Source organism: Aphis gossypii, chromosome 3, assembly GCF_020184175.1.
Source record: "Aphis gossypii isolate Hap1 chromosome 3, ASM2018417v2, whole genome shotgun sequence".
In the NCBI taxonomy this organism is placed as follows: domain Eukaryota; kingdom Metazoa; phylum Arthropoda; class Insecta; order Hemiptera; family Aphididae; genus Aphis; species Aphis gossypii.
Window position 1 is genome coordinate 23,333,283 of NC_065532.1, and position 18,130 is coordinate 23,351,412.

The following is an 18,130-nucleotide window of genomic DNA, read 5'->3' on the forward strand; positions in this document are numbered from 1 at the left end:
ACACTGGCTGAAAACCACAGTTTATAAGGTTGTATAAATACATCGATAGTTGTGACCGTTATCGAATTTATGAATTGATAATTTCAAGACTAACCGACACTGTGTCGCTAAAAATATTACAGTCGCGTACTAATTCAACTTTTATATTTTTAACGTATAGACGTACCTATAGTTGAATTTATTTTCAAACAATTTTGATAACCAATGGATTTATAAAATAAATGTGTAGGGAGCCAACTCAATGCATAAATCTTGGGAGCCAATTAAATACGTAAAAATGACGATTACCTAAGTTAGGGAGCCAATTCAATAGCTCCGGTTTGGTGTTCATGGCTTCTTTTTGAGGTTGATATTCTAAAGTTTTGGTTTCGGTCAAATCTTCATTAATCTATAAATATAAATACGACATAAGTGTTGAATAAGTAACATAGTCGAACATAATACAAACAAAATTCATTATATCAATATAAAATATTGTTAATATCATTGTTTTAATTATAACAAGCGTTAACAGATGTAAAAATATTACAGTTGGGTTATTAATAAATAACCAGATTTCAATTATTTTGCTATTGGAATGTAAACTTTCAAAGAAAATTATTACATGAAGTTTAGAAGAATGGTTCACACTTATGTCTGAATCTAATTACAATTCAATTATTAATAATTTGCACACCAAATGAAGACGTGTAAAAATAACTGATAACTTTTCATATTCAATCAATGTTAAACATAGTTTAATTACCTTGCATATAAACGAAAATAAATTACATTAGTTTAACAAACATTGACTTCGCCCGTCTCAAGCAAATACAAAATTTGATCTAGTAGACTATGACACTGGCTGTAGTATTAACATACTTACTTACCCTAAATTCAAATATAACAAACTCTACACCTGACGTCTTAGCCCACTAGGCCATGAGCCCACAAGTTATTTAATTGATATTTGCGCATATAAGTTGAAATAACGAAGAATAAAAAACTATGATAAAAAACGAAAACTGAGTAAAATATCTTTTTTATTAAAAATTTTCCCGGGGACGACAATGCCATCGCAAGGGGAAAAGTTGTGGATAAACGTTTTTAAATCTCCATGTAACTGTTAAAACGAGGAAAGGAAGCACCCACAAATCTGATCACTCCAGAGGGAAAGTCGTGGACAAACGTTTTTAAATCTCCCTGTAATTTTAAAAACGGGGATAGAACCGAATAATACTACCTACTTACGGGCCTAGAAGTTTGTCTTACAGACGTACGAAATACATTTTCAGTTGTGACTTACCTTTATCGGTGCTGTCCTGAGAACCTACCAAATTATACTACTCTGCTACATTTGCTGGATAACCACAGCTACGTTTTTCTGGGTTAAATACAAAATCTTCAGGACATGTCAGTTCGACTACTGATTCATCCTAACAGAAAATGTACTTGTCGATGGAATTTTTACTTGGAAATAGTCCTCTTGGTTCTTTACATTGAGCTTTTAATGCGTCTCTCGACGGGGGCCCAGTTGATAACGGGGCATCTAGATCAAAAGAATATGTAGTTCCTGCACTGGTACTGACTTCTGGTTCTTCTCCGGGAGTTTCAGAACTAGGTTTTTCAGGCTCAGGTTGTTGTGTTTCCGGATATGTCGGGATCACTTCTGGAAGTTCGGGTGTTGAAGTTCTGATTTGCCATTTTTGACGCATATATTTTCCCATTTTTCTTATACAGTTCACTAATAATAAGAAACATAAGTAATTTAAAATTATTATAAAGTTTTGTAATCGAAATTAATCCAACCTAAATAGTAAAAAACAATAACACTGAAATTATTAACTACTTTTCATGATTAATATTGTATAATATTTACATACATACTATTAAAATACCTTGCTTAAGTAGATACTGGTATGTTCTTAAAAAATTAACATTTTGCCATTTTATCTAATATTTCTATACATATAATATGCATAATATTATCATATTCAAAATTAGACTTTATTAAATTTAACAAATAATAATTTCATAATTTCAGATTAATATTACATGATTATTATATAAAAATTAGTTAAAAAAAAACTTACGTAAAATGCGAAAATCATACTTTAAACATACGTTACATAGCTACACAATATAGGTACGTTATATAATATATTTTAATTAATTTTAAGATAAGTGAATAAGATGAAAGAACTATAAATTAACGCCGATCTTTGAATAAACATATTTAATATCAATAATGCTTTTTATATTTCTAATTAAATATATTTTTAACATTTATACACCTAGATATGTTATCTAAATATTACATAAATACAAAAAAAAAATCAAATTTATCAAAGGTCAAAATGTAAGTATACTTTTTACAAAAAATAGCGAGACGTACGAAATACATTTTCAGTTGTGACTTACCTTTATCGGTGCTGTCGCTGATGTTTTGTTCTCCATATTTTGTATAAATATTATGATTAACAAAAAAAAAATACCATTAACATAAAGCCAATATTCAATACTTTATGTATCATTTTGTTGTATTCAGTTTGCAATGTTTGTTTAATATTATAATCGTCTTCAATCTATAACATAATAATAGTTAATTTCCCTGTAATTTTAAAAACGGGGATAGAACCGAATAATACTACCTACTTACGGGCCTAGAAGTTTGTCTTACAGACGTACGAAATACATTTTCAGTTGTGACTTACCTTTATCGGTGCTGTCGCTGATGTTTTGTCCATATTTTGTATAAATATTATGATTAACAAAAAAAAATACCATTATCATAAAGCCAATATTCAACACTTTATGAATTATTTTGTTGTATTCAGTGAATTTGGTTTGCAATGTTTGGTTAATATTATAATCGTCTTCAATTTATATTCTATAACATAATAATAGTTATTAATTATTATTATTTTCACTCGAAAACTTCTATGAAACGTCTTACTTGTACGACAAACGATTGGTCCATTACAAACTCTGCATACAAGAAATTGTTAACTCTCCTTTAGAATTAACACAACAATTAAATAGTAACGACATAAATCGAATACGAAAAAATATATTTTTGTATGCAGTTTGTCATAAGTCATAACTACAAAAAATGATAAAAACAAAAAAAAAAAAAATGTATAATATAATATAATATAATATAATATAATGTATAATAATATGATATAAGAATAATTATAATGTATAAATATATAATTAACATAATGTGATGTATAAAACAATCATTTTTAACCACGCCAATGATTAAAATCATTGTCAGTCCTAAGCCTGTAAGTGGGAAGGAAAATGAATGTTAACTAAATGTTTAACTCCTTCAAATGTATGATAATTTAGTTGAAATACTTTTTTTGAGCCCAAGTGCAATTCGACTACTACCTGCTTTTTACCCTAGTGCAGTTCGACCATTACCTTTTTTAAACCCAAGTGTAATTCGACTAAGATAAGTGCAATTCGACCATACCCCCCTATACAATGTAACGGATAGTGTATATCATGAACTATGATTAATCATAGTATTAATCATAGTTCATGGTGTATATCAGCCAATACATCTGATTCCGATATTAACTGCGGAAGATGGTGTACCTACGGCTACGATATAATAATATTATATTATCGTGATTTTTAAGCATAAAACGATTAAAATTTTCGGCAAGCGCGCGGGTGTAACGCCCACGCGTGAAAATAAGAGAAATTCTACGCGATAAGTCCAAAAAACTGAACATATAACAATCCCGCGCGCAGTTTTCCAGACATATCAAGAAATTCCGCCTACAACGGCACAACGCGTCTTTCCACGCAAATGTATCCAAATCGTTCAGTTACCTATTGCTTTCAAAGGTTGCAAAACGATTCCAAAAATTTCCGGAATTGTGTGTATATATTAATAGCCAATGATATAAATACATGATTCTGCAAATTTCATATACATATTATAAATACAGTTCCACATAATTTTAAATGCAACATTGCTATGTATAATAACTAATTAACTATTATATTATGTGAAACCATATTTATTTTTTTCTAAAGTATTCAATGGTGTCAATATGGAAATATGTTTTAAATGACAAAGTTAATTTCATTTGTTAATGTTATGATTTAGAAAAATATTGGAATCAAAAGAATTTTATCTCAGTGCAGTAGAATATATAATATACATAATATTTATATGCTATAGATATGTATTTCATAACGTAATTATTAATATTCACCTTATGCTTTACCTACAAAATAAAATTGATGGACTTTGACAATTTATATTTTGATAATGTTTATGTCATATGAAAATAACATATTGTTAAAATTTCAAAATATATTTTATCATTAGCAAATAATTAACTAAATGTATCAAAGTTACAATATAAAATTCGATAATCCAAGGAATCCAACTATGTATAAAATGTAAACCGAAAACATGTTTTCCGAAAATTTTGTTTTCAAAAGCGTAGAATCATTTCAAACACAATATGATTCGTAATATACTATATACTATATATTATTATAATAATACATATATTATTTTGTATATACACATTTTCGAAATGGCAACATTGCGTTTAAAATTATGCGGAAACTTGCACATATGTATGAAATTTTCTGAATCGTATTCCACCGCACTCTCAAATTATTCGTCAACGGAGATATACCTAGGTACTAATTTTTCATATTTAAAAAAAAATTAATATTGTTTAATATGCGTTATTAAATAAAAGCTTGATACTTAACATAAAATTCTAATAATTAGTACCGCCACTATCATTAATTGTTTTTTTGTCTGGTATAACGGTATAATATAACGTTTTAGCGTTTTAAATGTAGGTTACAAAAATTAATTCCCGTCACACAAAGCAAAATGCGAGTTTGCGGCACTAAGGGTATATCTTTTCCTCAGGAAACGGCCAGGTCCTTCGTCCGTAATTATATCACTGGGCCGGAACAATTTCGCCAGGAAGATGGCAGCATTACTGCCGCGATTTATGATGATTGCGTGAGTCCATCTGATAGGACGCCTTAAATTAATTGGTGTTATCCCTACCTCAAACACGCCTTTATGTGCGACTATAATATGATGTTGTTGCATAGACGCCCCGGACGTTTTGAATATTGTTTTCGTTTCTTCCGGGACCCATGTCACGAAATCAATTGTTATCAATGAATTATATTCGTACAGTGGACAAAATAAAAAAACATACTTAGAATAAATTATTATGGTTCGGTCGTTATGTTAACAGCATTAACAGCATATTTTTCTCCTGTAAAATATGAAAATACATTTTTTTAACTTAATAATCGCCGCATTACGTGGTTCATAGGTTAAGTATTATTATAGACAGTCATCCTACAATACCACATATTATTAGATCAATATTGTTAAATAAATTATAATGTTTAATATTTACTAAAATAATACTATTCGGAGATACTAGATAGTTATTAATTTTTGCTTCAATTAGTATTATTTCATAGTTTTTAAGAATTAATTTAAGTTTCTATTCTGTTTGTATTAGGTATATTTTATTTTATTATTGACAAATTTTTGTTTTAGATAAATATCATTATTTTAGTTAGATGAAAGTGTTTATAAAATGCAATACATACCTTTATAAATTGTTGTTTTTATGGAAGTAAGTACCTTTTAGAATCCATATCACGCTTAAAAAAAACAATTGCTAAGTAGATTTCTATGAAATTAAGTTTAACAAATGAATAGAAATAGTAAATTTATGAGGTTCTTGAATATTTTGTAAATCATGCTAATTGACTAGTAATTAATTAATTAATATTAATCCCGATGATGGCCCCCCGAGTCTATGGCCATTATTTTGCAATTTATTATTCTAAGAAATACATATTTATAGGTAAGTATGCAGTCGATTTTATTGAATATATGCGTTAAAATTTCAGCAAAATTAAATAAAACTAATTTAACAATACAATCATATGTTTTCAATTTATTACATTTCCTGATCTTCCTAATATCCATACAATTATGTTTTTTTTTCATTATCCGACTAAAAATACCTATTAATCCTAATCATAAATATCTATATTATATTTTACAGATTTGGCCATTGTCTGAAAATTTTTCACTTATCTAATATAATAATATAAGATGGTACATATTTGGTGTTATTACAACAAATCATTTATATTAATTTATTTAATGATTTTTTTTTTATATCTTTTATTCCTATAAAAGGTATATATTTTAAGTTAGTTAGAATGTTGATATTAATTGAAACTAATTATTTGATTTCAACATACCTACATTTTCTAGTCTTCTTCAATTAATTTTCAGGTTCTTATACAGCGATTCAAAACATTCTAACATCTCTCTAAAGCCTATAAAAATAACCGGAATATAGATTAAAATACTACCTAGTTATAGACTTATAGTAATTTAAATTTACTTTTGTGTGAAAAAATTTTAGATTTTATAAACATCTGTTGAAAAAAAAAGTTTTTAGGTATCATTTAAAAAACCGTTCGTTGTATTGTGAATGCACAATGAAAGAACTAATAATGTAGAATTGACAACAATTATTATTTAAGTATTCTATATTTCCTCCCGGGAACCTTAATTTCAATTCGAGGTCACAAGACAAAAATATTTCTTATTTAAAATAAATGTAGGTATATTGTACAATATTATAAGTTTCAAAACAATATCTTACGGTTATGATAATATTTTTTTTTTCATATAAAATTGAATGTTATCATTCCATATAGAGTTCAGTATTTTAACAAACACAAAAATATTTTTAAAATGCTTGTATGAAAATCATTTTAAAATTAAATATTGTATTTTCTTATCCATTTTACGGTACCTATACCATAAACAGCTGTAAAAAAAAAAAAAAAAATTAATAAAAATGTATGTTTTTCTATAGATACTTTTATTTTAAGTTTTTACTTTTTAGTCATTATTATTCTTATTTCTCTTAGTAATAGTATGTCTTGAATATATTTGTATGTGCTTTGAATTTTATGTATTGTTATAGACAGACGGAATTGGGTAGCGTATGAAAATATGATGTCAAGAGTAAATTATAAAAACATGTGGAGAGTTCCGCCATCATTGACTGGAAATGACTAAAAAAAAAAAAAAAAACGAAAAATCATAAATGAAAAAATATTAATTCTTACAAAACATTACAAAAGCGTAAAAGTAATGACTGAAAGTATAAATTATTTTGTCTCTAACAATGAATTTTCATCATTAAAAAATTGTAGATAGTAAATTGTGATTAGTAGGTACCATCCAATAATAAGGTAATCACGATATCAAAAAAGTATATAATATGTTCGTATAAGACATTAAACTTATATACTTTGAATACATTTTAAAATTAATTTTTTTTATTGAATAAAAAAATACTAACAAAGAAGCTATCTATTGGTTTTACTTTATAATTATTTAAATACCTATTGAAATTCTTCGAATCTTTCACGATACAGTATAAACACTGTAAACCAATGAAAATTCTTTGTACCTATATTACGTGACGTAAAAAATAAAAACAACTGTAAAATGTGTATTATGTAATTCTTATTATTAGCACAATAGTTTGGATTTTCGTTATTATTGCATATTTTTGAAATATAAATTTATTAATTGTTAAGTATATTTTTAATATACTTCTCTTCTATAAGTTTTAAAATATTAAAATAATGTATTATTTTCAATAGCAGTAAACAGATATTTTTGTTCAGTTTAAGTATAATTACCTGTATTACCTATAACATTTGACAAGTAGTTAGTATGTACGTAAATTCTAGATAATTATTTAATACCTAATTTACTCTGCTTTTGTAAAAGTATATAGTTTTTAATAATTATATTATAATACAAATATTATTGTATTACCTTATAATATAATATTATATATGTTTATATTTTCATAATAAAATTATTAAAAACCTTATTTTTATATAATTTGTTAGTTATACGTCATATTACACAGTGGAACTTTCAATACTTTTATAAAACAAACTTCCACTTAACGAATTATTTTTAAAAACTACGAATTTTGTAGTTATAATCATGCGTTAATTCTATTTAACGAATTCTTCTATAATACGAATTTTCTTTGTTCCCCACGAGACTTCGTTGCATGGAAGTTTCACTGTATAAACTATAAGTAATAGCAATAGGTATACATATATTTCAAAATTGTTTAAAATATAATAGTTTATAGTTATATATTTAATAGAAACCGGTTGTACAACTAATTTTAAATCTTTTATTTCTATATGTACTTACTTTTTTTACTTATTTTTGTTTGTTTTTATTTCTGAATTATACAATCTATAAATATTTTTATTTTAACAGTAATTATGAGTTATATTAATGATATTTAACAATATTTACATACTTAAAAATAGACTAACAAGAAAACAAATGTACATAATATATATATTATCAGGATAGTAGGCTATGATTTGAAGGAATCAACCAGTGTTAGGACTTTACGTAAAATTACGATTATTACCTAATTAATATAGGTGTATTCATTATTTGGTTAATTATTGTTCCTTTTCCCAGAGTCATTTATTAAAAAAAAAATATTTTATTATATATTATGTATATTGCATAATATGATATAAAAATAAACTATCAGTGTTATCATAAACACTTAAAAGCAAATGTTAACATAAGTATAATAAACAGATATTGTTTTTGTAATAGGTATATTTGTGATTGACCACTTATAATTTTAAACAATTGCACCTATAAAATTAATTATATTGCACCGATGAAAGATAAAAACTATTGTATAACTTAATTGTTTAGTATTATTCATTGGCATTTGAACATTACTAATTTATTAAACAATTTTAAGTTATATATTATCGAAACGTATATGCAATTAAAATACATAATTTATTATTACGAGTACCTATATACGAATTGAAAACAAATATAAAGTTATAAAAATAATTTAATGACAAAGTTAAAAATGTTAGTATAGTTGTAGTTTTTTTGCAAGCCGGGGATGGCCAAATCTATGTATAGTAAAAGCATAGTACTTCATTTTTGAGAGTAATTACATAAGATATGTGTATTGAATTTTTAATTTTTCGACTGATAATACTAAAAAATGGTATACTAAACAGTATTATAATACGGATATAGCTCGAAAAGATTTATTAAACACGCTTACTTAGCTTCATTAACAGCCAGATTCGAAGATTATAGCTACGGTATAAGCTTCTGTGGATAAAAAAAAATATGAACTTATAAATAACTAATTTAGTCTTAAAAATGTTTTTAAATGATAAATAATAATATCCAGAAAACTTTAATAAAAACTTTTGAGAATTTGTGTAACTAACTTTATAGAGATCACATAGTGTGTAATTTTTAATTATTCTACATCAAATTCTAGAGAGCCGTATAATCATATCACTTAGTAACACACAACAATATGATATTATTGTTATTGCAAGGTATTATGGTTATGAGATTTTTCTAAGTACATTGTTATTATATTATTAAAATTTCTTTATAGGTAAATGATCAATATAAATTATAATTTAATAACTATATCAGCTGTAAAATTTTATATTAAAAATGAATAGGCAAATAAATGGTTTTTGCCTTTTTGGTAGTACATTTGTGACTTTTTATAATCCGTTTGTACTGATATATTATGGTTTTATTGAATTCTTATTTAAAGATCTTCTAATAAATATGGACTTTTTTTCCAAGCAACTAATCTGAAGTAGCATATCATTGTGACAATAACGATTTAATTTAAATACATTGATGATATTATATGAAACAACTTCAGACTCTATGGAAATAACTTAATAAAATTATAGTCTACAATCTACATAAAAACTGGATAAAAATAGATAATTGTCATAACCTAAAACATTGTATGGTTATAACTCTTTTTATATAATTATCATTACTATATTTAATAATAATTATTACCATATTACATTACATTTCGAATACAAGCATGTACATTGTACATTGACCACGATTATAGATACTAAAACTAATAACTAGTAAATAATATTACTAATAGTTATTAATATAGTTATTACTTAATAATTATCTTAAATCGTGGCAATATTGGTAAAATAATTGATAAATAATGGCTAACTAAACTCTTCTCTAACTATCTTATAGTTATAAATAATTTATTTTTTTGAGATTGATCAATTTAATATAATTCACTCCGTTCAATTTGAAGAATATTTTAATTAGTAGCAGAGCAGTAGATGAACAAAATCATTGAAACCGTTTGGAATGTTAGATTTAATCGGAATTCGAAAGGTAATATTTTAAAATAACTGGTAAAACAAAAATCAGAGAAATATGTTTCAAATTTTAGATATGTTAAGAATAATGAAAAAAAAAAAATTAATTTTTAAATTAATTTCTTATGAAGTGTAATAACTTACAGTATTAGTTAACAAAAGACGATTTTTACTATCAGGCCGGACTAATCGTATATAATTTAACTTTTTAGTAAGAGAAATTGATTTTCTTATAAACGTTAATGAATTGAATATTGAATTATCAGAATTCTATTTAACGTTTGTAACGCTTATATAATGATATGGAATTTATCTTGGTTGTGTACCTATTCGTATGGTACGCGCTTTAGAGTAACGGAGGGTAGAGGGATATATTTTGCTTTCGTTTAATGGGCCTTCATCTGTTAATGTCTAAAAACTCTATTGAAGAAGTAAAAGTAAGAACCTCTGACCAATGGCTGGCAGGTTTTTTTATATTCTCTTAGACGTAATATATTTTAAAAACTTCATTATAAACTTGGAATCTTGACAAATATCGATAGGTTTCTTATAGATATAATTAAAATTAATTTTTTTTAAAATTCTAGACGTTAAGAGATATTAAAAGTATATTTATAAATGCATGTTTATTTCGGTGTTACGAGAGAGCTATATAAATTAGCTATTAATTTGAATTTACTGATTCAAATTGATATTAATAAGATTTTAAGATTATCGGAAAATAAAAAAAATTTATAACGAAAAAATGTAACTTTTTTTAATGCACTAAGTTTTAGTTTTAATTTAGTATAAAACTGAACAATAATTGTTTTCATAGCAATTTATTATTATATGAGGTGAAAAATAACGGAGTGATATGTTCCTAAATACACATTAGAAAGTTACAATGTTAAATATTTTTAAACAAAATATTATATTTCGTACTTTTTGTATCATAAACCATTACTTAAAATTATTTATCTATATAAATAAATAAACTTCAAGATCAGAACTTATGATCAATAATATGTTTTATGACCTCCCATAAGAAATATTAACGAACTTATGTTTTCCCAAAAGGGAGAAACTTGAGATTTATTTTGTGTAAATTGTTTATTATTTCAAATATAATCTTGTTTATTTATGATAAAATAAATAATAGTATTTTGTCAACTTATTGTTATAATAAGGAGATCCTGCAATTAATACAAGTAAATAAGAATTTGTATTTTTTACATATGTTTTCAAACACATATTATTTTACTGAACTTTTACATCCTACAAAATAATTATTTATGTTGAATATTAAATAAAATTTACAATGTGTCAATGCAAAGTTAATTGTAATTATTCGATATTTTATACTCTTATACAATATACTATAATCGTTTGAATTATACGATTATATTTTATAATTTATAATAAAAAAATTATATATTAATCAAAAGATTCATGATTATTTTAAATATGTATTAAGAGTATTAATGATTTATATTTAATGTTATGATATTTATTATTTCATTTGATGAATGTAACCCTGTTAAACTTGTATTTAAAATTTTAAAAATATATTAGGTACTAATACTTAGTGTATTACATTTAAAATGTTTAATACACAAAATAGGTTATAATTCTTAATTTATATTTTGGTTGTATATTCATCGTAATTGTTAACTATAAAAACTATGTATTTTACTATTATTTATCAGTATCCTAAAAAAGTTGAGTAAGTCATAATAATAGATGTATTGATGTGTTATACTTTATTATTTTGAACAGAAACGATGCGTCATAGTTTCCTCTATATTCTTAATCTTATAACTTATACATACAATATATAATATATATACTGCTACGTAGGTTATATAAATTGATTTATTTTTAATTATTATTTATAATGTCATAATAGGTTAAAGTTTTTTTTTCTAAATACATCGCTTATAATATTTTTTATGATATTTTATCATATACCTATTATTATTTATGAAATATGAATTCCGTGAAGCTTTTAACAATAATAAATCTCAATATACCAGGATAATATGTTAATATGTATTATGGTTAAATTTTATACAGTAAAAAAATAACAACAAAATATTATAGCCGTAAGTGCAACAAATAAAATGTTTAATGGCTCCAAACATGATGCTTATTAAAGGTGCATTTATGGTAAAATTAGACCGACTAACCAGTAGGTAAAAAAAAGATTTGAAATATCATATCGCTAGTAATACGGAAACTGAGCAATTCTAATATATCATCAATCTATCCATCAATGCAATCATCTATCAATCCGGATATTAAACAATTATTGAAGACATTGCGTCTGATAGCTTATGTTTTAAGACTAAGTTGCTCGTTTATGGGCGTTTAATCGCGAGTCAGATGAACCATATTTAAACAGATAACCTGAAAAACTCAAATGCCGATTTTGTACTTTATAAATTTGTCTCGTGTCCCCTGTTGCAATAAAGTGCTATACTATAATATTGCACGTACTTAGACGCAATAAAGCGTAGAAGGACATTTGAAAGAATTGAAATTTGACGAGTATCGTCTAATAAAGCAAGAACACGTAGAGCTTTACAAGTATAGTTACTAAAACGAGGTCAGAAGTCTAACAATGAAATGAATTAATATAAAGAAACCTTAAATCGTTAATTTGGTCGATACGTTCTAAGTAAAACCATCTAGAAAATAATCAAAAACTATCAATTTCCGAGTAGGTGCGATATAACGACATACTATTGTATTTTTTAGTATTATTATAGGAATGGCCCAACCGTATGATACCTACCAAATTGCAAATTTCTATAAAGCACTATGATGGATAATATATACTTAGTTATATTATGACGGGTTATAGTATAAGAATCTTAGTATCATCAGAAAATAAGAGATTGTCGAAAACTGATTTTGGATGAATTTTTTTTTTATCGAATTTTTGAGTACGATACGATTGCGTGTGGTCATCATCGATGGTATTATTAAAGATGTACGATTACGCGAGCTAAATTTTTACTTCTAAGCAACGTTGCTAATCATATTATAAATTCACGGTAAATCCGTATGTTACTGTAGTAAATTATTTATTACTGTCTTATTATTGCCTATACCAGACAAAATTTCCATTACTAAGAAGTAATTAGTTATATTTTAGATCATAATATGTTTATTTTAAATTTACTAATGTATTTGGCCATAGTTAGAAATAGGTATTGGGAGTTTAAAATCTTATTTAAATATATCAAATGTTGATTGTTTACTTTTTAAATTATTTATTTTATATAGGTATTTAAACAATAGTTTTTAAAATAATTTTTGTCTTTTATTATGTATACTGAATGTAAATCTATATGCATCAGCAGTACAATAACATTTTTTTATACTATAGCATTCTTGTTAGGTATTTGAGTAAAATTATTTAAATACTTTTTAAATGAACGCATTTGTATCCGTGTTTTAAATACTAAATATAATTATGATAAAACTGAAATTTGATATATAAGTATATAACATTTGGGAATGTTAAAGTACATCAATTTCACGTGTACTGTGTACTCGTACGCCTTTAATGGTCAAAATTATGTTTTTTGTTATTTCGACACTGTGCTCAATCGTATACTTAAAAAGGAAAATTAGCTCGTAATCTAATATCACCGGTATTTTTAATTTTAAAAAACCGAGAATTTTTTTTACTTATGACACCTCTTCCCCTAAAGTATCAACTAGGTCCACTTTGCTACTAGAAACATGTTTAAAGTCAAAGATTGAAGAGCTTCAAAAGTACCTAATGGCAGACGCACAAAACAAAACTATTGTAATATTAAATGTAATGACATTCATTGATCTTTCAGGAGCTAAAATTGGACTTGTGGACTTAAATATATATTATTATTTTTACGCAGTTAAAGAAAACAAATAATTATTTATTGGGAGTTATTGTCTCGCTAACTCATTTTTACACTTGAGTACGAGAATTTTTGTTAATGGTGTTTTGTATTATTATTTTTTATTTGAACGATTTCGAATATGATTAAAATGTTGTTAAAAACGAACTATTGAAAATATAATATTTTCTTCAGCGTTTTTCGAAAGCAACATAATTATTGTATAATTTGTGTTCATTTATTATCTAAAGAATTACTACTTGAAAATGTTTGACATTTTTCACTACTCCAAAAATATTTTTTCTGAATAAAAAATAACACAGTGTTGTGAAATTAATAGCTTTATCGTTCCGCTCGAAATATAAAAATGTACTCATCCTAATTTATTAATAATAATACTTTTATAATATTTCCTAGAAAATCAATATCTTTCTCGTGTTAAAAATCTTATCATACTCGGTGATTTTGTATTAGTGTATAATATCGTATACCTACCATACTTTATTTTATGTAATAGTAAAAGTTTAAAAGTTTAATTCAAGTTTCAAAGCTTTATAAAGATATAAAGCTAAAAAAAAAAATAAAAAATGTTACTTCGACGAATACAATTTTTACAGTGATTTAGAGTGTTATTAAAATTCGAAATGAATGTTACAAATGTTACAATATTTAAAATTATCCAAAAATTGTCCATGTAAAATTTCTAATCGAGTATAGTACAACAAATAGAATAATAGAAAAATAATCTATACTATAAACGCAAGTCCCGATTTTTTGTCACGCACACAAATCCACACCGTTCAACGTATAGTCACCAAATTTTTTACTGTTATACCTGACAGTCTGCTGGAGGTTTTAGTACCACTTTTGTTAGAGAACATGACCAATATTTTGAAATTTTCAGATTTTTACAAAAATATGTTAGTTGTATCACACTATTTGGTGTGAAAATGAAACATATCTACGTGTTCCTATAGTAAAAGTGTGTGTATCTTTATTTCATTTATTTCGAAAAGAGAACATAATAAGCAGGGACGTAGGGTTGAGGACTTTTTGTACTTAAAAATCTAAAAATATGCATGCACTTAAGCACTTAAAAATCAAGAAATATACGCCTAAAATATGTTCTAAAAAATTATTTTATTTTATTATTTTATCTAATTATAATATTTATTAAGATAACCGCTATAAATTTCGACACACAACTTTTTAGACGTAAAGCCAATGATTGTTTTTCCTTTGGTATATTTGAAAATGAAAAAAAACTATTATTGAAAAAGTTTTAAATAGACGAAATTATTAAGCGACAAAAATATTTCATGCAGTGCTCGCAATGATAAAACGAGTATGCGCCAAAATACGACTGACAACTAAATTCACTTCCTATGCGCGTTTAGGTTTTATCGGTTTATCGGTCAGATAGTAAATTACCTAACCAATAATGAAAATATTATTTTTAAATTTTACCGTTTTCTTCTTCTTTGTCTAAGCTAATATAAGAATTAATTTAAAATAAAAAAATTGAATTAAATAGAAAAATATGTTTTAAATTTTTCTAATATACCCAAATATGCAGTTATATGCAATAACAAGAAAATATCTAAAATATGCCAAATAAAATTTTAAATTTAATCTCCTGGTGTTATAAAATTCATTTGTTGATCACTAAAATTTTTCTAAGAACTTTCTATAAAATTTGAAAAAACTTGAAGTCCTAGACCCTAATAATGAGTTACACAAAATATATTTTTTGTTTCTCCTATAAATTTTTGTTTAATTGTACCTCTTTTCATTAAAATAAAAATGATAAGTACAAATTTTCTATGACTTTTAGACCAATTAAAAATATTGATTTATTCTAACTTATTAGTTACATATGCATATCATATTGCAATAAACTTTTATCTTAAACTGATTTAAGAAAATAGATCATATCCTATGACAGTTTTAATTGAAATAAAATATGAAGTAGGTACCTTTTAAATTTAAAAAGCGGGTAAGTGAGTACCGCTCTGCTGTACATTAGGTGCCGTATGGATCATTATTATATATTATATGAGTGTTAAATTTGAATCCAATGATAGTTATCATTGTATACGAAAAACGATTCTGAACGAAGATGATATGTCAGCCTAGGATATAATTTCTAGTGGTTGGTGAAAAAGGTGGTTTATGTTTTAATGACCTGAATACAACAAAATTTAAGTTCTTTTATAATAATTGTAAGCTAAAATTATGAAAAATCTTGTATTAAATTTTCAACTCTTAGCTACTTATACAAAAATTGTTATGAAATATACCTACAAAATAATTTGCAAGTATTCATAGTTTTGACGAATTTTTGTCAATATTTGAACTTCAAATGCTAATAAAAAAAAATTGTGCCTATGTATTCTTATAATTTTTTAATCACTATAATAATAACTTATGAGGAACTTTGCATTAAATTTTCAAGTATTTTTATAGGGCCAAAAAGATTTTATCGACACATAAAAAAACAATTTTCAGAAAAATTGAAAATTTCAGTTGTCTATAAATAGCTCAAAAAAAGTCAAAATATTTTGAAAATTAAATCACGTAAAGAAAACGCGAATCTTAATAACTGGTAAAATTTTCAAGTATCTACGACTTATACTTTTCGAATAATAACAAATATTTAAAATCGTTTGAGGATAAATCGTTATCGTTACGCTATTTCGTTAAAATTTAAAATTCAAACGCACTTAAAATTTTTCCTATAATGATGCTTCTAGTTTTCTCTATAGATACTTAAAGGTAAACTTATGGAAAACTTAGTGTTGTATTTTTAATCCTTAGTTATAAACACAAAAAATTTTATGTTTTTTCAACTTCAAATAATTTGCAAATATTCATGCTTTTAACGAATTTTCGTCAAAATTTGAACTTCAAATGCTAATAAAAAAAAATTGTGACTATGTATTCTTATAATTTTTTAATCACTATAAGAATAACATATGAGGAACTTTGTATAAAATTTTCAAGTATTTTGATAGGGCCAAAAAAATTTTATCGACCCTTCAAAAAACATTTTTCAGAAAAATTGAAAATTTCAGTTGTCTATAAATAGCTCAAAAAAACTCAAAATATTTTGAAAATTAAATCAAGTAAATAAAATGCCAATCTAAATAACTGGTAAAATTTTCAAGTATCTATGACTTATACTTTTTGAATTATAACAAATATCAAAAATCGTTTGAGGCTAAACCGTTATTTAGCGCGGTTTCGTAAAAATTTAAATTTCAAACACTCATAAAAATTTTTTGTCTGAATCCGGTAGAGTTTTTTTTACAGATATTTGAAGAAAAATGTATGGAGAACCTTGTACCAAATTTTCAAAACTTAGTTATAAAAGAAAAAAATTTTATGATTTTTCAACTTCAAAATTACTTGCAAATTTTCGAGTTTTCGACAGATTTCGTAAAAATTTGAACTATAAACTCTTATAAAAAAAAATTGTGACTAACGATTTTTAATTTTTTTTAGCTACAATAAAAACAACTCATAAGGAACCTTGTATTAAATTTTCAAAACTTTTTGGTCATCCAAAAATTTTTTATCGACACTTTAAAAAAAATTTCTCAAAAAAAATCGAAAATTTCAGTGGTCTATAAATAACTCAAAAAAAGTCAAAATTTTTTGAAAATTTAACTATATACGGATACCACTGACATTAACATTTGGTGAAAATTTCAAGTATTTTCAGTGATTAGTTTTTTAATTACAACCATAAAAAAAAATCGATTTGGTCGAAAACTGGTTTTGCGTAAAAATTCCCGTTTTTCCGTCATTTTTTTTTGGTTTTTCCCGGCGCTTTTGAAAACTATTGGAAATTTTTTACTTTTGACCCCCCAAAGTACAAACTACATTCACTTTCCTATCCGAAACAGGGTCCACTTTTTAAAATCGGAGCACTTTTACTTCTCCAAAACGTTTGACAGACACAAAAAAAAAAATAAAAAAAAAAA

At 25.0% G+C, this 18,130-nt stretch overlaps 1 long non-coding RNA gene across 1 annotated transcript; it reads right to left on the minus strand.

Annotated features, from left to right (window-relative positions):
* Positions 1-1,574: 1,574 nt before the first annotated feature.
* LOC126550624 (uncharacterized) lies at positions 1,575-3,077 on the minus strand. The gene is made up of 2 exons (XR_007604701.1): positions 2,401-3,077; positions 1,575-1,723 (listed from the first exon to the last, which is right to left on the minus strand). It is a non-coding gene; the product is annotated as an uncharacterized LOC126550624 (long non-coding RNA).
* Between the last annotated feature and the right edge of the window lie 15,053 nt (positions 3,078-18,130).